Consider the following 19556-nt stretch of genomic DNA (forward strand, 5'->3'; position numbering starts at 1 on the left):
TATATTTGCTTTCGGAGAGAAAAAAATCAGAGAGAAGAAATCATCACGTTTTATGATACGGAGCCGCCACCAAGCCCTAAAACCTCTCGGGAGGGCTGATCTGGAGTCCGTTCGGGGCTCCGGAGAGGGGGATTCGTCGCTGTCATCATCATCAACCATCCTCCATCACCAATTTCATGATGCTCACCACCATGCGTGAGTAATTGCATCGTAGGCTTGCTGGACGGTGATGGGTTGGATGAGATTTATCATGTAATCGAGTTAGTTTTGTTAGGGTTTGATCCCTAGTGTCCATTATGTTCTGAGATTGATGTTGATATGACTTTGCTATGCTTAATGCTTGTCACTAGGGCCCGAGTGCCATGATTTCAGATCTGAGCCTATTATGTTTTCATCAATATATGAGAGTTCTAGATCCTATCTTGCAAGTCTATAGTCACCTACTATGTGTTATGATCTGGCAACCCCGAAGTGACAATAATCGGGACCACTCCCGGTGATGACCATAGTTTAAGGAGTTCATGTATTCACTATGTGCTAATGCTTTGTTTCGGTTCTCTATTAAAAGGAGGCCTTAATATCCCTTAGTTTCCAATAGGACCCTGCTGCCACGGGAGGGTAGGACAAAAGATGTCATGCAAGTTCTTTTCCATAAGCACGTATGACTATATACGGAATACATGCCTACATTAGATTGACGAACAGGAGCTAGTTCTGTGTCACCCTATGTTATGACTGTTACATGATGAACCACATCCGGCATAATTATCCATCACTGATCCAGTGCCTACGAGTTTTCCATATACTGGTTTACACTTATTTACTTTTCCGTTGCTACTGTTACAATCACTACAAAATACCAAAAACATTACTTTTGCTGTCTTTACTTTTGTTTCCGCTACCACCACTATCATATTACTTTGCTACTAAACACTTTGCTGCAGATACTAAGTTTCCAGGTGTGGTTGAATTGACAACTCAGCTGCTAATACTTGAGAATATTCTTTGGCTCCCCTTGTGTCGAATCAATAAATTTGGGTTGAATACTCTACCCTCGAAAGTTGTTGCGATCCCCTATACTTGTGGGTTATCAAGACTAATTTATGGCGCCCTTGCCGGGGAGCATAGCTCTATTCTTTGAGTCACTTGGGATTTATATTTGCTGGACACTATGAAGAACTTGAGAGATCCAAAAACCAAGATTTATCCCTCAACTACGAGGGGAGGTAAGGAACTGTCGTCTAGCTCTGCACTTGATTCATCTTCTGTTATGAGTAAGTTTGCGACACCTACATCTGCTTCTGTTATTCGTTCTGATATGTCGCATGTTATTGATGATGCCACTTCTGCTATGCATGATACTTATGATGAAACTGCTTCTATGCCTGATATTACTGTGCCACTTAGTGATTTTCTAGAAGAACAAATTGCTAGGGCTAGAGAAAAAGAAATTATTGAATCTGAATACGATGATGATAGTGATGATGAAAATATGCATGTTATTCCTGAGGGTTATTTATTTGATCAAGATGCTTCTTTAGCTATTTTAGCTTGCAGAGATAGATATGAGCTTAAGAGGTTATTAATTAAATGGAACAAACAATCACTTAGAGATAAAATGAAACCCGATCCTGCTTTTGCTACTTCACCTATGTGTTCCTGATAAAGATTATGAATTCTCTGTTGATCCTGATATAATTACTTTGGTTGAATCTGATTTGTTTTATGGCTATGAATCTGAAACTGTTGTGACACATCTTACTAAGTTAAATGATATAGCTGCCATGTTCACTAATAATGAGAGATCACGTTACCTCTATTTACTCAAAATATTTCCGTTCTCATTAAAGGGTGATGCTAAGATATGGTTTAATTCTCTTGATCCTGGTTACGTGTGTAGTCCCCAGGATATGATTTATTACTTCTCTGCTAAATATTTCCCTGCTCATAAGAAACAAGCTGCTTTAAAGGAAATATACAACTTTGTGCAAATTAAAGAAGAGAGTCTCCCACAAGCTTGGGGAGGCTTCTCAAGTTACTTAATGCTTTGCCTGATCATCCTCTTAAGAAACCTGAAATACTTGATATCTTTTATAATGGACTAACCGATGCTTCCAAAGATTACCTGGATAGTTGTGTTGGTTCTCTTTTCAGGGAAAGAACACCGGATGAAGCTGAAATTCTATTGAATAATATGTTGACAAATGAAAATAATTGGGCACCTCCTGAGCCACCTCCTGCTCCAATTACTGAGCCTATTCCTAAACCAACTCCGAAGAAGAGAGGTGTTCTATTTCTCAGTCCTGAAGATATGCAAGAGGCAAAGAAATCTATGAAAGAAAAATGTATTAAAGCTAAAGACGTTAAGAATTTACCTCCTATTGAAGAAATACATGGTCTTAATTCATCGCCTGTTGAAGAAACTTATGATCTCAATCATTTATTTACTGAAGAACCTCCTGATCCCGATATCCCGATACAGGTAATAAAGGTAAATTCTCTCTATAGATATGATAAAGCTGAAGTCCCTCCTACTAAAAATTGCTAGTCAGTGCTTGGATGAGTTTGATAACTTTATGTATAAGCAAGATGTCTTCAATGCTTATTTTGGTAGACAATTAAAAGAAAATGCTTATATGATTAGATGCTTGGGTGATTATATGGCTGATATTAAAGGTGAACTTAAACTTATTAGCAAACATGCTTCTATGGTCACCTCCCAAGTAGAACAAGTACTTAAAGCTCAAAAAGAAGTGCTTAATGAAATGAATAGTAAGAAAAATGATTATGCTGTTAGAGTGGCTACTAGAACTGGTAGAATGACTCAGGAACCTTTGTATCCTAAAGGCCACCCTAAGAGAATCGAGCAAGATTCTCAAAGAAATAATATTGATGTTCCTAGTTCTTCTAAAAAGAAGAAGAAGAAGAAAAATGATAGAACTGTGCAAACTTCTAGTGAACCTATTGCTGAACCACCTGATAATCCAAATGATATTTCTATGTCTGATGCTGAAACACAATCTGCTAATGAACATGAACCTAGTGAAAATATTAATAATGATGTTCATGATGATGCTCAACCTAGTAATGATAATGATGTAGAAATTGAACCTGTTGTTAATCTTGATAACCCACAATCAAAGAATCAACGTTATGATAAAAGAGACTTTGTTGCTAGGAAACATGGTAAAGAAAGGGAACCTTGGGTTCAGAAACCCATGCCTTTTCCTCCGAAACCATCCAAGAAAAAGGATGATGAGGATTTTCAGCGCTTAGCTGAAATGATTAGGCCTATCTTTTTGCGTATGAGATTAACTGATGTGCTCAAAACGAATCCTTATGCTAAATATATGAAAGATATCATTACTAATAAAAGAAAGATACCGGAAGCTGAGTTTTCCACCATGCTTGCTAATTATACTTTAAGGGTGGAATACCAAAGAAACTTGGAAACCCTGGAGTACCTACTATACCTTGCTCCATTAAAAGAAATTATATTAAAACTGATTTATGTGATCTTGGAGCCGGTGCTAGTGTTATGCCTCTCTCTTTATATCGTAGACTTGACTTGAATAAGTTGACACCTACTGAAATATCTTTGCAAATGGCTGATAAATCAACTGCTATACTTGTCGGTATTTGTGAGGATGTGCCTGTTGTGGTTGCAAACATTACTATTTTAACGGACTTTGTTATACTTGATATTCCCGAGGATGATAGTATGTCTATTATTCTTGGAAGACCTTTTCTTAATACCGCAGGGGCTGTTATTGATTGCAACAAAGGCAATGTCACTTTTCATGTTAATGGTAATGAGCATATGGTACACTTTCCGAGGAAACAACCTCAAGTTCATAGTATCAACTCTATTGGAAAAATTCCATCGATTATATTTGGAGGTTTTGAATTTCCTCTTCCTACTATCAAAAAGAAATATGATATTCTTATTATTGGGGATGTGCATATCCCCGTTGAGGTAACTTAGTGTTATTCGAAATTTCTCCAGTTTCATGATTATCGGAATGAGTTTGTTAACAAGACTTGATCAACCTTGTTAGCGGATTCTTTTTGATGAGCATGAGATGGATGAAACTAGAAGCACAAACTTCTATACCCTCTTTATATTTTCTGTTATTTATATTAAATAAAGTAAACATAGTATTTTTCTGTCTGTTTCCTGACTTATCCATGCAATATAAAAATATCCCAAAAATAAAAATCCTTAGAATGTCATGCCAATTTAATATGATTTTTTCGGGAATATTTGAGGATTTACTGTGCAAAAATTACCATGGGAGGAGCTGCCACCTGGTCATAAGGGTGGTGCCCCCCCATAGGGCACGCCCCCCTGCCTCGTGGGCCCACGGTGGCCCTCCTCCACTTATTCCAGCACCCATCTTCTTCCTCTATCTCACACAAGCCCGAAAAACCAACTCAAGCACGAGTTCCAGCCACTTTTGTTATGATTTTCGATCTCCTTGCTCAAAGCGCCTCTCACAAAACTGCTTGGGGAGATTGTTCCTTGGTATGTGAGTCCTCCATTGGTCCAATTAGTTTTTGTTCTAGTGCTTTATTCTTTGCAAATTTGTGCTGCATAGGTGACCATGTTCTTGAGCTTGCATGTCAAATTTATATGGTTCCTAGTAGTTCTAATGCTTGATATAGGCTCTAGGTGTTGGAAATATGCCCTAGAGGCAATAATAAATTAGTTATTATTATATCATATTTCATTGTTCATGATAATCGTTTATTATCCATGCTAGAATTGTATTGATAGGAAACTCAGATACATGTGTGGATACATAGACAACACCACGTCCCTAGTAAGCCTCTAGTTGACTAGCTCGTTGATCAATAGATGGTTACGGTTTCCTAACCATGGACATTGGATGTCGTTGATAACGGGATCACATCATTAGGAGAATGATGTGATGGACAAGACCCAATCCTAAGCCTAGCACAAAGATCGTGTAGTTCGTATGCTAAAGCTTTTCTAATGTCAAGTATCATTTCCCTAGACCATGAGATTGTGCAACTCCCGGATACCGTAGGAGTGCTTTGGGTGTGCCAAACGTCACAACGTAACTGCGTGGCTATAAAGGTACACTACGGGTATCTCCAAAAGTGTCTGTTGGGTTGGCATGAATCGAGACTCGGATATGTCACTCCGTGTAACGGATAGGTATCTCTGGGCCCACTCGGTAGGACATCATGATAATGTGCACAATGTGACCAAGGAGTTGATCACGGGATGATGTGTTACGGAACGAGTAAAGAGACTTGCCGGTAACGAGATTGAACAAAACAAGGTATCGGGATACCGACGATCGAATCTCGAGCAAGTATCATACCGATAGACAAAGGGAATTGTATACGGGATTGATTGAATCCTTGACATCATGGTTCATCCGATGAGATCATCGTGGAGCATGTGGGAGCCAACATGGGTATCCAGATCCCGCTATTGGCTATTGACCAGAGAGTTGTCTCGGCCATGTCTGCATGACTCCCGAACCCGTAGGATCTACACACTTAAGGTTCGATGACGCTAGGGTTATAGGAAAAGTATGTACGCGGTTACTGAATGTTGTTTGGAGTCCCGGATGAGATCCCCGACGTCACGAGGAGTTCCGGAATGGTCCGGAGGTAAAGATTGATATATAGGAAGTATGGTTTTGGCCACCGGAAGTGTTCCGAGCATCACCGGAAAAGTTTCGGCTGCTATCGGTAACGTACCGGGACCACCGGGAGGGTCCGGGGGTCAATCATGTGGGGCCACCAGCCCCGGAGGCCTACATGGGCCAATAGTGGGAAGGGACCAGCCCCTAGGTGGGCTGGGGCGCCTCCCACCAAGGCCCAAGGCGCCTCCAAGAGAGGAAGGGGCAAACCCTAGGGCAGATGGGCCCTAAGGCCCACCCCAGGTGCGCCTCCCCCTCTCCCCCTTGTGGCCGCCACCCTAGATGGGATCTAGGTCTGCCGCACCCCTTGGAGTGGGAACCCTAGAGGGGGTGCAGCCCCCTCCCCTCCCCCTATATATACTTGAGGTATGGGGGCTGCCCAATATACGATTTGATCTCTCTCTTGGCGCAGCCCTACCTCTCTCCCTCCTCGTCTCTCGTAGTGCTTGGTGAAGCCCTGCTGGAGTCCCGCGCTCCTCCACCACCACCATGCCGCCGTGCTGCTGCTGGATGGAGTCTTCCCAACCTCTCCTTCTCCCCTTGCTGGATCAAGGCGTGGGAGACGTCACTGGGCTGCATGTGTGTTGAACGCGGAGGCGCCGTGGTTCGGCGCTTAGATCGGAATCAACCGCGATCTGAATCGCTACGAGTACGACTCCTTCATCCGTGTTCTTGCAACGCTTCCGCTTAGCGATCTACAAGGGTATGTAGATGCACTCTCCTTCCCCTCGTTGCTAGATTACTCCATAGATTAATCTTGGTGATGCGTAGAAAATTTTAAATTTCTGCTACGATCCCCAACAGTGGCATCATGAGCTAGGTCTATGTGTAGTTTCTATGCACGAGTAGAACACAAGTTGTTGTGGGCGTCGATTTTGTCAATTTACTTGCCGTTACTAGTCTTATCTTGATTCGGCAGCATCGTGGGATGAAGCGGCCCGGACCGACCTTACACGTACTCTTACGTGAGACTGGTTCCACCGACTGACATGCACTAGTTGCATAAGGTGGCTAGCGGGTGTCTGTCTCTCCCACTTTAGTCGGATTGGATTCGATGAAAAGGGTCCTTATGAAGGGTAAATAGAAATTGGCATATCACGTTGTGGTTTTGGCGTAGGTAAGAAACGTTCTTGCTAGAAACCTATAGCAGCCACGTAAAAATTTGCAACAACAATTAGAGGACGTCTAACTTGTTTTTGCAACATATGCCTTGTGATGTGATATGGCCAAAAGGATGTGATGAATGATATATGTGATGTATGAGATTGATCATGTTCTTGTAATAGGAATCACGACTTGCATGTCGATGAGTATGACAACCGGCAGGAGCCATAGGAGTTGTCTTAATTTATTTATGACCTGCGTGTCAACATAAACATCATGTAATTACTTTACTTTATTGCTAAAGCATTAGCCATAGTAGTAGAAGTAATAGATGACGAGACAACTTCAAGAAGACACGATGATGGAGATCATGATGATGGAGATCATGGTGTCATGCCTGTGACAACGATGATCATGGAGCCCCAAAGATGGAGATCATAAGCAGCAAAATGATATTGGCCATATCATGTCACTATTTGATTGCATGTGATGTTTATCATGTTTTACATCTTATTTGCTTAGAACGACGGTAGCTTAAATAAGATGATCCCTCGCAATAATTTCAAGAAAGTGTTCCCCCTAACTGTGCACTATTGCGAAGGTTCGTTGTTTCGAAGCACCACGTGATGATCGGGTGTGATAGATTCTAACGTCCGAATACAACGGGTGTAAGCCAGATTTACACACGCAATACACTTAGGTTGACTTGATGAGCCTAGCATGTACAGACATGGCCTCGGAACACGGAAGACCGAAAGGTCGAGCATGAGTCATATAGAAGATACGATCAACATGAAGATATTCACCAATGTTGACTAGTCCGTCTCACGTGATGATCGGACACGGCCTAGTTGACTCGGATCATGTTTCACTTAGATGACTAGAGGGATGTCTATCTGAGTGGGAGTTCATTAAATAATTTGATTAGATGAACTTAATTATCATGAACATAGTCTAAATTGTCTTTGCAAATATGTTGTAGATAAATAGCTCACGTTGTAGCTCCCTGTTTCAATACGTTCCTAGAGAAAGACCAAATTGAAAGATATTGTAAGCAATGATGCGAACTGGGTCCGTAGTCCGAGGAGTGTCCTCACTGCTACACAGAAGGCTTACGTCTTTGATGCACCGCTCGATGTGCAAACCCCTACAACGACGTCTATGGATGTTGTGAACACCTGACAGACACATCCTGATGACTACTTGATAGTTTAGTGCACCATACTTTACGGCTTAGAATCGGGATTCCAATGACGTTTTGAACGCCATAAGACATATGAGATGTTCCAAGAGCTGAAATTGGGATTTCAGGCTCATGCCCATGTTGAGAGGTATGAGACCTCTGACAAGTTCTTTTGCGAACAAGATGGAGGAGAATAGCTCAGCTAGTGAGCATGTGCTCAGAATGTCTAGGTGCTACAATCACTTAAATCAAGTGGGAGTTAAACTTCCAGATAAGATAGTGATTGATAGAGTTCTCTAGCCACTATCACTAAGCTACTAGATCTTCGTGATGAACTATGACATGCAAGGGATGGAGTTGATCCCGGAGCTCTCTGCGGTGCTTAAGACCGCAAAAGGTAGAAATCAAGAAAGGAGCATCAAGTGCTGATGGTTTAACAAGACCACTGGTTTCAAGAAGGGCAAGGGCTAGAAGGGAAACTTCATGGATGGCAAACCAGTTGCCGCTCCAGTGAAGGAACCCAAGGTTGAACTCAAACCCGAGACTAAGTGCTTCTATTGTAAGGGGAACGGTCACTGGTAGCGGAATTACCCCAAATGCATGGTAGATAAGAAGGCTGACAACTTCAACAAAGTATATACGTGTTATTAATGTGTACCTCACTAGTACTCCTGGTAGCACATGGTTATTGGATACCGGTTCAGTTACTATTATTGGTGACTTGAAGCAAAAAGCTACGGACTAAACGGAGACTGGCTAAGGGCGAGGTGACGATGTGTGTTGGAAGTGTTTCCAAAGTTGATGAGATCACCATCGCACGCTCCATCTGCCCTCGGGATTGGTATTGAACCTAGATAAATGTTATCAGGTGTCTACGTTGAGCATGAATATGATTAGATCATGTTCATTGCAATACGGTTATTCATTTAAGTTAGAGAATAATGGTTATTCTGTTTACATGAATAATACCTTTCATGGTCAGGCACCCTATGTGAATGGTTCAGTGAATCTCGGTCGTGGTAATACACATGTTCACGCCAAAAGATGTAGATAGTACCACTTTCTTGTGGCACTGCCGCTTAGGTCATATTGACGTAAGATGCATGAAGAAACTCCGTGTCGATGGATGTTTGGAGTCACTTGATTTTGAATCACTTGACACATGCGAGCTATGCCTCATGGGTAGGATGACTAAGACCCCATTTTCAGGTACAATGAAACGGGCAAGTGACTTGTTGGAAATCATACATGCTGATGCGTGTGATCCAATGAGAGTTGAAGCGTGCGGTGGATATCGCTATTTTCTCATCTTCACTGACGATTTGAGTAGATATAGGTATATTTACTTAATGAAGCACAAGTCTGAAACATTTGAAAAGTTCAAGCGATTTCAGAATCATAACAAGAAGATCAAATTCCTACGATCTGATCGATGAGAATTTCTGAGTTATGAGTTTGGCGATCACTTAAGACATTGTGGAATTGTTTCGCAGTTGAAGCCACCTGGAACACCACAGCGTAATGGTGTGTCTGGACGTCATAATCGAACCTTATGAGATATGGTGCGATCTATGATGTATCTCACCGATCTACCGTTTTCATTTTGAGGTTATGCGTTAGAGACAGCTGCATTCACTTTAGATAGGACACCATCTAAGTCCGTTGAGACGATGTCATATGAACATTGGTTTGGCAAGAAACCAAAGTTGTCGTTTCTTAATGTTTGGGGCTGCGATGCTTAAGGCTTTAGCCGGAGAGACTCGAACCCAAAAGCGGACAAACACATCTTCATAGGATACCCAAAGGTGATAGTTGGGTATACCTTCTATCTCAGATCTGAGGGCAAATTGTTTATCGCTAAGAACAGGTCCTTTCTCGAGAAGGAGTTTCTCTCGAAAGAATTGAGTGGGAGGAAGATAGAACCTGATGAGGTTGTCAAACCTTTACTTCAACCAGAGAGTGATGCAACACAGAAAGATGTTTTATGTGGAGCCTGTGTCTGTTGAATAGGAAGTTAATGATAGTGATCATGAAGCTTCGGGTCAAGTTGCTATCGAACCTCGTAGGTCGACAAGGATATGTACTACTCCTGAGTGGTACGGTAATCCTGTCTTAGATATCATGTTGTTAGACAACAATGAACCTACGAGCTATGGAGAAGCGATGGTGGACTCGTATTCCGACAAATGGTTAGAAGCCATGAAATCCGAGATAGGATCCATGTATCAGAACAAAGTATGGACTTTGGTGGACTTGCCCGATGATCGGCGAGCCATTGAGATAAATGGATCTTTAAGAAGAAGACGGACGTGGGCGGTAATGTTACCGTCTATGAAGCTCGGCTTGTGGTAAAGAGTCTTTTCACAAGTTCAAGGAGTTGACTACGATGAGAATTTCTCACCCGTAGCGATGCTTAAGTCCGTCGGAATCATGTTAGCATTAGTTGTATTTTTCGATTATGAAATCTGACAAATGGATGTCAAAACAAGTTTTCTTACCAGTTTTCTTAAGAAAGAGTTGTATGTGATACAATCAAAGTTTTGTCGATCCTAAGGATGCTAAAAGGTATGCTGGCTCCAGCAATCCTTCTATGGACTAGAGCAAGCATCTCGGAGTCAGAATATATATGCTTTGATGGAGTGATCAAAGCTTTTAGGATTATACAATGTTTGCTAGAAACTTGTATTTACAAGAAAGTGACTGGGAGCACTACAACATTTCTGATAAGTATATGTGGATGACATATTGTTGATCCGAAATAATGTAGAATTTCTGGAAAGCATAAACGGTTGTTTGAAGAGTGATCTTCAAAGGAAGACCTGGATAAAGCTGCTTACATATTGGGCATCAAGATCTATAGAGATAGATCAAGACGCCTGATGATACTTTCAAAGAATGCACACCTTGACATGTTTTTGAAGGAGTTCAAAATAGATCAGTCAAAGAAGGGGTTCTTACCTGAGTTGTAAGGTGTGAAGTTGAGTCAGACTCGAAGATTGACCACGGCAGAAGAAAGAGGAAAGACGAAGGTCGTCCCCTATGCTTTTGTCATAGGCTCTATACGGTATGCCATGCTGAGTACCGCACCATATGTGTGCCTTGCCACATGTCTGGCAAGAGGGTACAAAGGTGATCTAGGAGTGGATCACCAGACAGAGGTCAAAATTATCCTTAGAGGAATAAGGAAATGTTTCTCGGTTATGGAGGTGATAAAGAGTTCGACGTAAAGAGTTACATCGATGCAAGCAATTTGGAATAGCTCCAAGTATAGCTCTGAGTAAAGATACCGGATACGTACAATGGAGCAACAATTTGGAATAGCTCCAAGTGGAACGTGGTAGCAGCATCTACGATATGACATAAAGTTTTGCGAAATACATAGGGATCTGAATATGGTAAGACTCGTTGACTACAACCTCTCTCACAAGCATAACATGATCAAACCCAGAACTCTTTGAGTGTTTATCACATAGTGATGTGAACTAGATTATTGAGTCTAGTAAACTCTTTGGATGTTGGTCACATGGCGATGTGACCTGTGAGTGTTAATCACATGGTGATGTGAACTAGATTATTGACTCTAGTGCAAGTGGGAGACTGTTGGAAATATGCCCTAGAGGCAATAATAAATTAGTTATTATTATATCATATTTCATTGTTCATGATAATCATTTATTATCCATGCTAGAATTGTATTGATAGGAAACCCACATACATGTGTGGATACATAGACAACACCATGTCCCTAGTAAGCCTCTAGTTGACTAGCTCGTTGATCAATAGATGGTTATGGTTTCCTAACCATGGACATTGGATGTCGTTGATAACGGGATCACATCATTAGGAGAATGATGTGATGGACAAGACCCAATCCTAAGCCTAGCACAAAGATCGTGTAGTTCGTATGCTAAAGCTTTTCTAATGTCAAGTATCATTTCCTTAGACCATGAGATTGTGCAACTCCCAGATACCGTAGGAGTGCTTTGGGTGTGCCCAACGTCACAATGTAACTGGGTGGCTATAAAGGTACACTACGGGTATCTCCGAAAGTGTCTGTTGGGTTGGCATGAATCGAGATTGGGATTTGTCACTCCGTGTAACGGAGAGGTATCTCTGGGCCCACTCGGTAGGACATCATCATAATGTGCACAATGTGACCAAGGAGTTGATCACGGGATGATGTGTTACGGAACGAGTAAAGAGACTTGCCGGTAACGAGATTGAACAAGGTATCGGGATACCGACGATCGAATCTCGGGCAAGTATCGTACCGATAGACAAAGGGAATTGTATACGGGATTGATTGAATCCTTGACATCGTGGTTCATCTGATGAGATCATCGTGGAGCATGTGGGAGATAACATGGGTATCCAGATCCTGCTGTTGGTTATTGACCGGAGAGTTGTCTCGGCCATGTCTGCATGACTCCCGAACCCGTAGGATCTACACAATTAAGGTTCAATGACGCTAGGGTTATAGGGAAAGTATGTACGCGGTTACCGAATGTTGTTCGGAGTCCCAGATGAGATCCCGGACGTCATGAGGAGTTCCGGAGTGGTCCGGAGGTAAAGATTGATATATAGGAAGTATGGTTTTGGCCACCGGAAGTGTTCCGGGCATCACCGGAAAAGTTTCGGCTGCTATCGGTAACGTACCGGGACCACCGGGAGTGTAGCGACCCGACCCGAATGGATCAAGTCTCTGTGCTTATGTGTCATCCCTGGATCAGTATGCTGACACACACAGTACTCGAAGGATTTATAACAGAGGTAAATCACATGTATAAAGTAACGTAAATACTATTACCTCAATCCAAATAGCGGAAGCAACAAGGTTGTGGATTCCCATCAACACCAACGGCAAAGTTGAGTGTAGAAATCATAACCCTAACGTATCAGTTACTCGTCGTAAGAAACCTGCAACATAAGACGTTGCAGCCCGAAACGGGTCAGTACATTGAATGTACTGGCAAATTCACACCATGGAGAATGATGAACAATGGCTATCACTATATGCATATTTGGCTGGTGGAAAAGCTCTATGGTTATAAGGTTTTTGCGTAAAGCCAGTTTTTCCCTACTGCAAAGGAATAAATTTATTTAACTATCAAGGTGGTTGTCTAACATTGAGAATGGTTGACAGCATTCTCAATCCTAATTAAAAAAATAATTAAAACCCAACAACATTAATTAGAAGTAACATGTTGAGATTCACATGATATTCAAGTGCTAGATACTCAAGTTGTCCATAACCGGGGACACGGCTAATCATGATTAGTTTGTACACTCTGCAGAGGTTTGCGCACTTTTCCCCACAAGACTCGATCGCCTCTGTTTGGTTTCTCGCACTGCAGGGTGTTTGAGAAACGGATGACCGAGACACAGTCTTTCAGAAGCGCTAGCACCTTACATGTGGGTAGACCGGTACACCTACTTCCCCTACATCTGCTAGTCTACCCGTAAGAGTTCGCACGACTTAATCAACTATGCCAGAGCCCATAATGGCTTGTGGCTGCACACGTAAGTTTCTAGTTTGAAAGATCTTATGATCCCTTTGAGCCTGGGTGGCGGTCCCAAAAAAAACAGGCAAGTCCTGATAGACATCAGGTGCCTCAATCCACCCAGATGTGTGTTTAAGTTGCCACCTTAGATAAACCATTAAAATTATCAACTCACATCTGTCATGGATATCACTCACCCAATCCACGTCTACTAGCATAGCATGGCATATTAAGCAAACGTAGAAGTAACTCCCAAAGGTTTCATAATAATACAGGTAATAGGTACTACCTCATCTACTTCCCATCCCACAATTTAATTAGATCCTAATCATGCAATGTGTGAGGATTGATCTAATGCAATAAAACATGGGTTGTAGAAAAGGTATGATCAAAGTGTGAACTTGCCTGCAATGTAGATGAAGATGATTCGCACTTAAAACTCTTGATAGATCTACTCGTCACACTCCGGTCAATCTATCGTAAGCAAACAATAGTAACCACACAATAAGTACTCATCTAATGCACAAGTAAAACTCGAACAAGCGAACGAACCAGATAGTTCAACTTAAGAACTCCGGTTGCAAAGAAAGAACGAACCGAACAAACGACGGAAAACAAACGGCAGAAGAAAACAACTCGGTTCTAGCAAGTTGAAACTAGGTCAAATTTTACCATAGCAAAAACTTGTTCAAGTTGATTAGACGGAACGGCGGTTTCGAGACGAAACTCCAGGCGCTTGAATCACCTGATTCCGATAAACGGGCGAGAAGATAAACTAGAACGAAGATCGGATCCTGAGATCGCGATCGCGGAATAAATCCGACGAAAAGAAGGAGACGAACGGTTAAATGAACGGGCGTCGTTAACCGGGAATAATCGGTGATCACGTTCGTTGAGACGAACGGTCCGAAAGAAGAACGAAAACCGATCTAGGGTTTTCGGAAAAGAAATCGAAAAAGAAAATGGAAAACTGATCTAGGGTTTTCGGAGAAAACCGAAAAGAAAAACCAATCTAGAAAACCGGAACGGTTTAGAGAAGAACCGGAAAGAAAACGAATCGGAAGAGAAGAAAAGAATCGGAACGGTTTATAAGAAAAACCGAACCAAGGGAAAAGAAAAAGAGAGGCGCGGCTACCTCGACGAGGTTCCGGCGAGACGGCTCCGGCGAACGGCGGCGTTGGGCGGCGGCGGCGATGCACAAGGGCGGCGGCATGGGTGAGGGGCGGCGGCGGCGATGGTGAGGGGTGAGGCGCGGCTTTGGGGAGGAGAGGTGCTTGGGGTTTGATTTGATGTGTTGGAGGGGGGTGTGGGGGTATTTATATTGGGGAGGGGAGGAGAAAACTTGGGGTAGGGGACAAGAAATAGACTAGAAATAGGAAAAAGGAAACGAAGCAGAGGAAAGGGCCGGCCTAGAGTCCAAACCGGACTCGGCCAAGAGGCGAGGCGGCGGCGGCCTGGCACTCCTGCGCCTGGCGCGCAGCGCACGCACGCGCGCAGGGAGCTGGGGAGGCGGTGGCCGGCTAGCTGGGCCTTAGGCCCGGCTGGCCTGGCGGGATTCCTTCTTTTTTTTTAAACTGGTTCCGTGCACAGAAAAAGAACAAAAGGAGAACTAAACGAACTCCGAAAAATCTAAAGTAAATTTTCCCCGACTCCTAAAAATGAGCTGAACAAAATGAACTTTTCTCCGGGCCTAAAATGCAATTTTTTAAAACGCGCATTTTTCCCTATCCAAAAAAAATGCAAATAAACTCCGGCAAACAAAAAATTTGATCTATTTATTAAATCTTCATTTTTCCTCAATTTTGGGAAAGTCATATTATTCCTCTCTTATATTTTTGATATCAGAAAAATTATTGAAGATGAAATAAATAAATCAAATGATCCTCTTTTCAATTCGAGAAAACTCTCAAATATGAAAATAACGAAATCTCCAACTCTCTCCGAAGGTCCTTGAGTTGCGTGAAATTTCTAGGATCGACCAAAATGCAAGAAAATAGCCACAACGTAACTGGGTGGCTATAAAGGTACACTACGAGTATCTCCAAAAGTGTCTGTTGGGTTGGCATGAATCGAGACTGGGATTTGTCACTCCGTGTAACGGATAGGTATCTCTGGGCCCACTCGGTAGGACATCATGATAATGTGCACAATGTGACCAAGGAGTTGATCACGGGATGATGTGTTACGGAACGAGTAAAGAGACTTGCCGGTAACGAGATTGAACAAAACAAGGTATCGGGATACCGACGATCGAATCTCGAGCAAGTATCATACCGATAGACAAAGGGAATTGTATACGGGATTGATTGAATCCATGACATCATGGTTCATCTGATGAGATCATCATGGAGCATGTGGGAGCCAACATGGGTATCCAGATCCCGCTATTGGTTATTGACCAGAGAGTTGTCTCGGCCATGTCTGCATGACTCCCGAACCCGTAGGATCTACACACTTAAGGTTCGATGACGCTAGGGTTATAGGAAAAGTATGTACGCGGTTACTGAATGTTGTTCGGAGTCCCGGATGAGATCCCCAACGTCACGAGGAGTTCCAGAATGGTCCGAAGGTAAAGATTGATATATAGGAAGTATGGTTTTGGCCACCGGAAGTGTTCCGAGCATCACCGGAAAAGTATCGGCTGCTATCGGTAACGTACCGGGACCACCGGGAGGGTCCGGGGGTCCATCATGTGGGGCCACCAGCCCTGGAGGCCTACATGGGCCAATAGTGGGAAGGGACCAGCCCCTAGGTGGGCTGGGGCGCCTCCCACCAAGGCCCAAGGCGCCTCCAAGAGGGGAAGGGGCAAACCCTAGGGCAGATGGGCCCTAAGGCCCACCCCAGGTGCGCCCCCCCCCCTCTCCCCCTTGTGGCCGCCACCCTAGATGGGATCTAGGGCTGCCGCACCCCTTGGGGTGGGAACCCTAGAGGGGGTGCAGCCCCCTCCCCTCCCCCTATATATACTTGAGGTATGGGGGCTGCCCAATATACGATTTGATCTCTCTCTTGGCGCAGCCCTACCTCTCTCCCTCCTCGTCTCTCGTAGTGCTTGGTGAAGCCCTGCTGGAGTCCCGCGCTCCTCCACCACCACCACGCCGTCGTGCTGCTGCTGGATGGAGTCTTCCCAACCTCTCCTTCTCCCCTTGCTGGATCAAGGCGTGGGAGACGTCACTGGGCTGCATGTGTGTTGAACGCGGAGGCGCCGTGGTTCAGCGCTTAGATCGGAATCAACCGCGATCTGAATCGCTACGAGTACGACTCCTTCATCCGTGTTCTTGCAACGCTTCCGCTTAGCGATCTACAAGGGTATGTAGATGCACTCTCCTTCCCCTCGTTGCTAGATTACTCCATAGATTGATCTTGGTGATGCGTAGAAAATTTTAAATTTCTGCTACGATCCCCAACAGTGGCATCATGAGCTAGGTCTATGCGTAGTTTCTATGCACGAGTAGAACACAAGTTGTTGTGGGCGTCGATTTTGTCAATTTACTTGCCGTTACTAGTCTTATATTGATTCGGCAGCATCGTGGGATGAAGCGGCCCGGACCGACCTTACACGTACTCTTACGTGAGACTGGTTCCACCGACTGACATGCACTAGTTGCATAAGGTGGCTAGCGGGTGTCTGTCTCTCCCACTTTAGTCGGATTGGATTCGATGAAAAGGGTCCTTATGAAGGGTAAATAGAAATTGGCATATCACGTTGTGGTTTTGGCGTAGGTAAGAAATGTTCTTGCTAGAAACCTATAGCAGCCACGTAAAAATTTGCAACAACAATTAGAGGACGTCTAACTTGTTTTTGCAGCATATGCCTTGTGATGTGATATGGACAAAAGGATGTGATGAATGATATATGTGATGATGTATGAGATTGATCATGTTCTTGTAATAGGAATCACGACTTGCATGTCGATGAGTATGACAACCGGCAGGAGCCATAGGAGTTGTCTTAATTTATTTATGACCTGCGTGTCAACATAAACATCATGTAATTACTTTACTTTATTGCTAAAGCATTAGCCATAGTAGTAGAAGTAATAGATGACGAGACAACTTCAAGAAGACATGATGATGGAGATCATGGTGTCATGCCTGTGACAACGATGATCATGGAGCCCCAAAGATGGAGATCATAAGCAGCAAAATGATATTGGCCATATCATGTCACTATTTGATTGCATGTGATGTTTATCATGTTTTACATCTTATTTGCTTAGAACGACGGTAGCTTAAATAAGATGATCCCTCGCAATAATTTCAAGAAAGTGTTCCCCCTAACTGTGCACTATTGCGAAGGTTCGTTGTTTCGAAGCACCACGTGATGATCGGGTGTGATAGATTCTAACGTCCGAATACAACGGGTGTAAGCCAGATTTACACACGCAATACACTTAGGTTGACTTGACGATCCTAGCATGTACAGACATGGCCTCGGAACACGGAAGACCGAAAGGTCGAGCATGAGTCGTATAGAAGATACGATCAACATGAAGATGTTCACCGATGTTGACTAGTCCATCTCACGTGATGATCGGACACGGCCTAGTTGACTCGGATCATGTTTCACTTAGATGACTAGAGGGATGTCTATCTGAGTGGGAGTTCATTAAATAATTTGATTAGATGAACTTAATTATCATGAACATAGTCTAAATTGTCTTTGCAAATATGTTGTAGATAAATAGCTCACGTTGTAGCTCCCTGTTTCAATACGTTCCTAGAGAAAGACCAAGTTGAAAGATATTGTAAGCAATGATGCGAACTGGGTCCGTAGTCCGAGGAGTGTCCTCACTGCTACATAGAAGGCTTACGTCTTTGATGCACCGCTCAATGTGCAAACCCCTACAACGACGTCTGTGGATGTTGTGAACACCTGACAGACACATCCTGATGACTACTTGATAGTTTAGTGCACCATACTTTACGGCTTAGAATCGGGATTCCAATGACGTTTTGAATGCCATAAGACATATGAGATGTTCCAAGAGCTGAAATTGGGATTTCAGGCTCATGCCCATGTTGAGAGGTATGAGACCTCTGACAAGTTCTTTTGCCAACAAGATGGAGGAGAATAGCTCAGCTAGTGAGCATGTGCTCAGAATGTCTAGGTGCTACAATCACTTAAATCAAGTGGGAGTTAAACTTCCAGATAAGATAGTGATTGATAGAGTTCTCTAGCCACTATCACTAAGCTACTAGATCTTCGTGATGAACTATGACATGCAAGGGATGGAGTTGATCCCGGAGCTGTCCGCGGTGCTTAAGACCGCAAAAGGTAGAAATCAAGAAAGGAGCATCAAGTGCTGATGGTTTAACAAGACCACTGGTTTCAAGAAGGGCAAGGGCTAGAAGGGAAACTTCATGGATGGCAAACCAGTCGCCGCTCCAGTGAAGGAACCCAAGGTTGAACCCAAACCCGAGACTAAGTGCTTCTATTGTAAGGGGAACGGTCACTGGTAGCGGAATTACCCCAAATGCATGGTAGATAAGAAGGCTGACAACTTCAACAAAGTATATACGTGTTATTAATGTGTACCTCACTAGTACTCCTGGTAGCACATGGTTATTGGATACCGGTTCAGTTACTATTACTGGTGACTTGAAGCAAAAAGCTACGGACTAAACGGAGACTGGCTAAGGGCGAGGTGACGATGTGTGTTGGAAGTGTTTCCAAAGTTGATGAGATCACCATCGCACGCTCCATCTGCCCTCGGGATTGGTATTGAACCTAGATAAATGTTATCAGGTGTCTATGTTGAGCATGAATATGATTAGATCATGTTCATTGCAATACAGTTATTCATTTAAGTTAGAGAACAATGGTTATTCTGTTTACATGAATAATACCTTTCATGGTCAGGCACCCTATGTGAATGGTTCAGTGAATCTCGGTCGTGGTAATACACATGTTCACGCCAAAAGATGTAGATAGTACCACTTTCTTATGGCACTGCCGTTTAGGTCATATTGGCGTAAGATGCATGAAGAAACTCCGTGTCGATGGATGTTTGGAGTCACTTGATTTTGAATCACTTGACACATGCGAGCTATGACTCATGGGCAGGATGACTAAGACCCCATTTTCAGGTA

The sequence above is a fragment of the Triticum aestivum genome, chromosome 2A (genome assembly GCF_018294505.1).
Source record: "Triticum aestivum cultivar Chinese Spring chromosome 2A, IWGSC CS RefSeq v2.1, whole genome shotgun sequence".
In the NCBI taxonomy this organism is placed as follows: Eukaryota; Viridiplantae; Streptophyta; class Magnoliopsida; order Poales; family Poaceae; genus Triticum; species Triticum aestivum.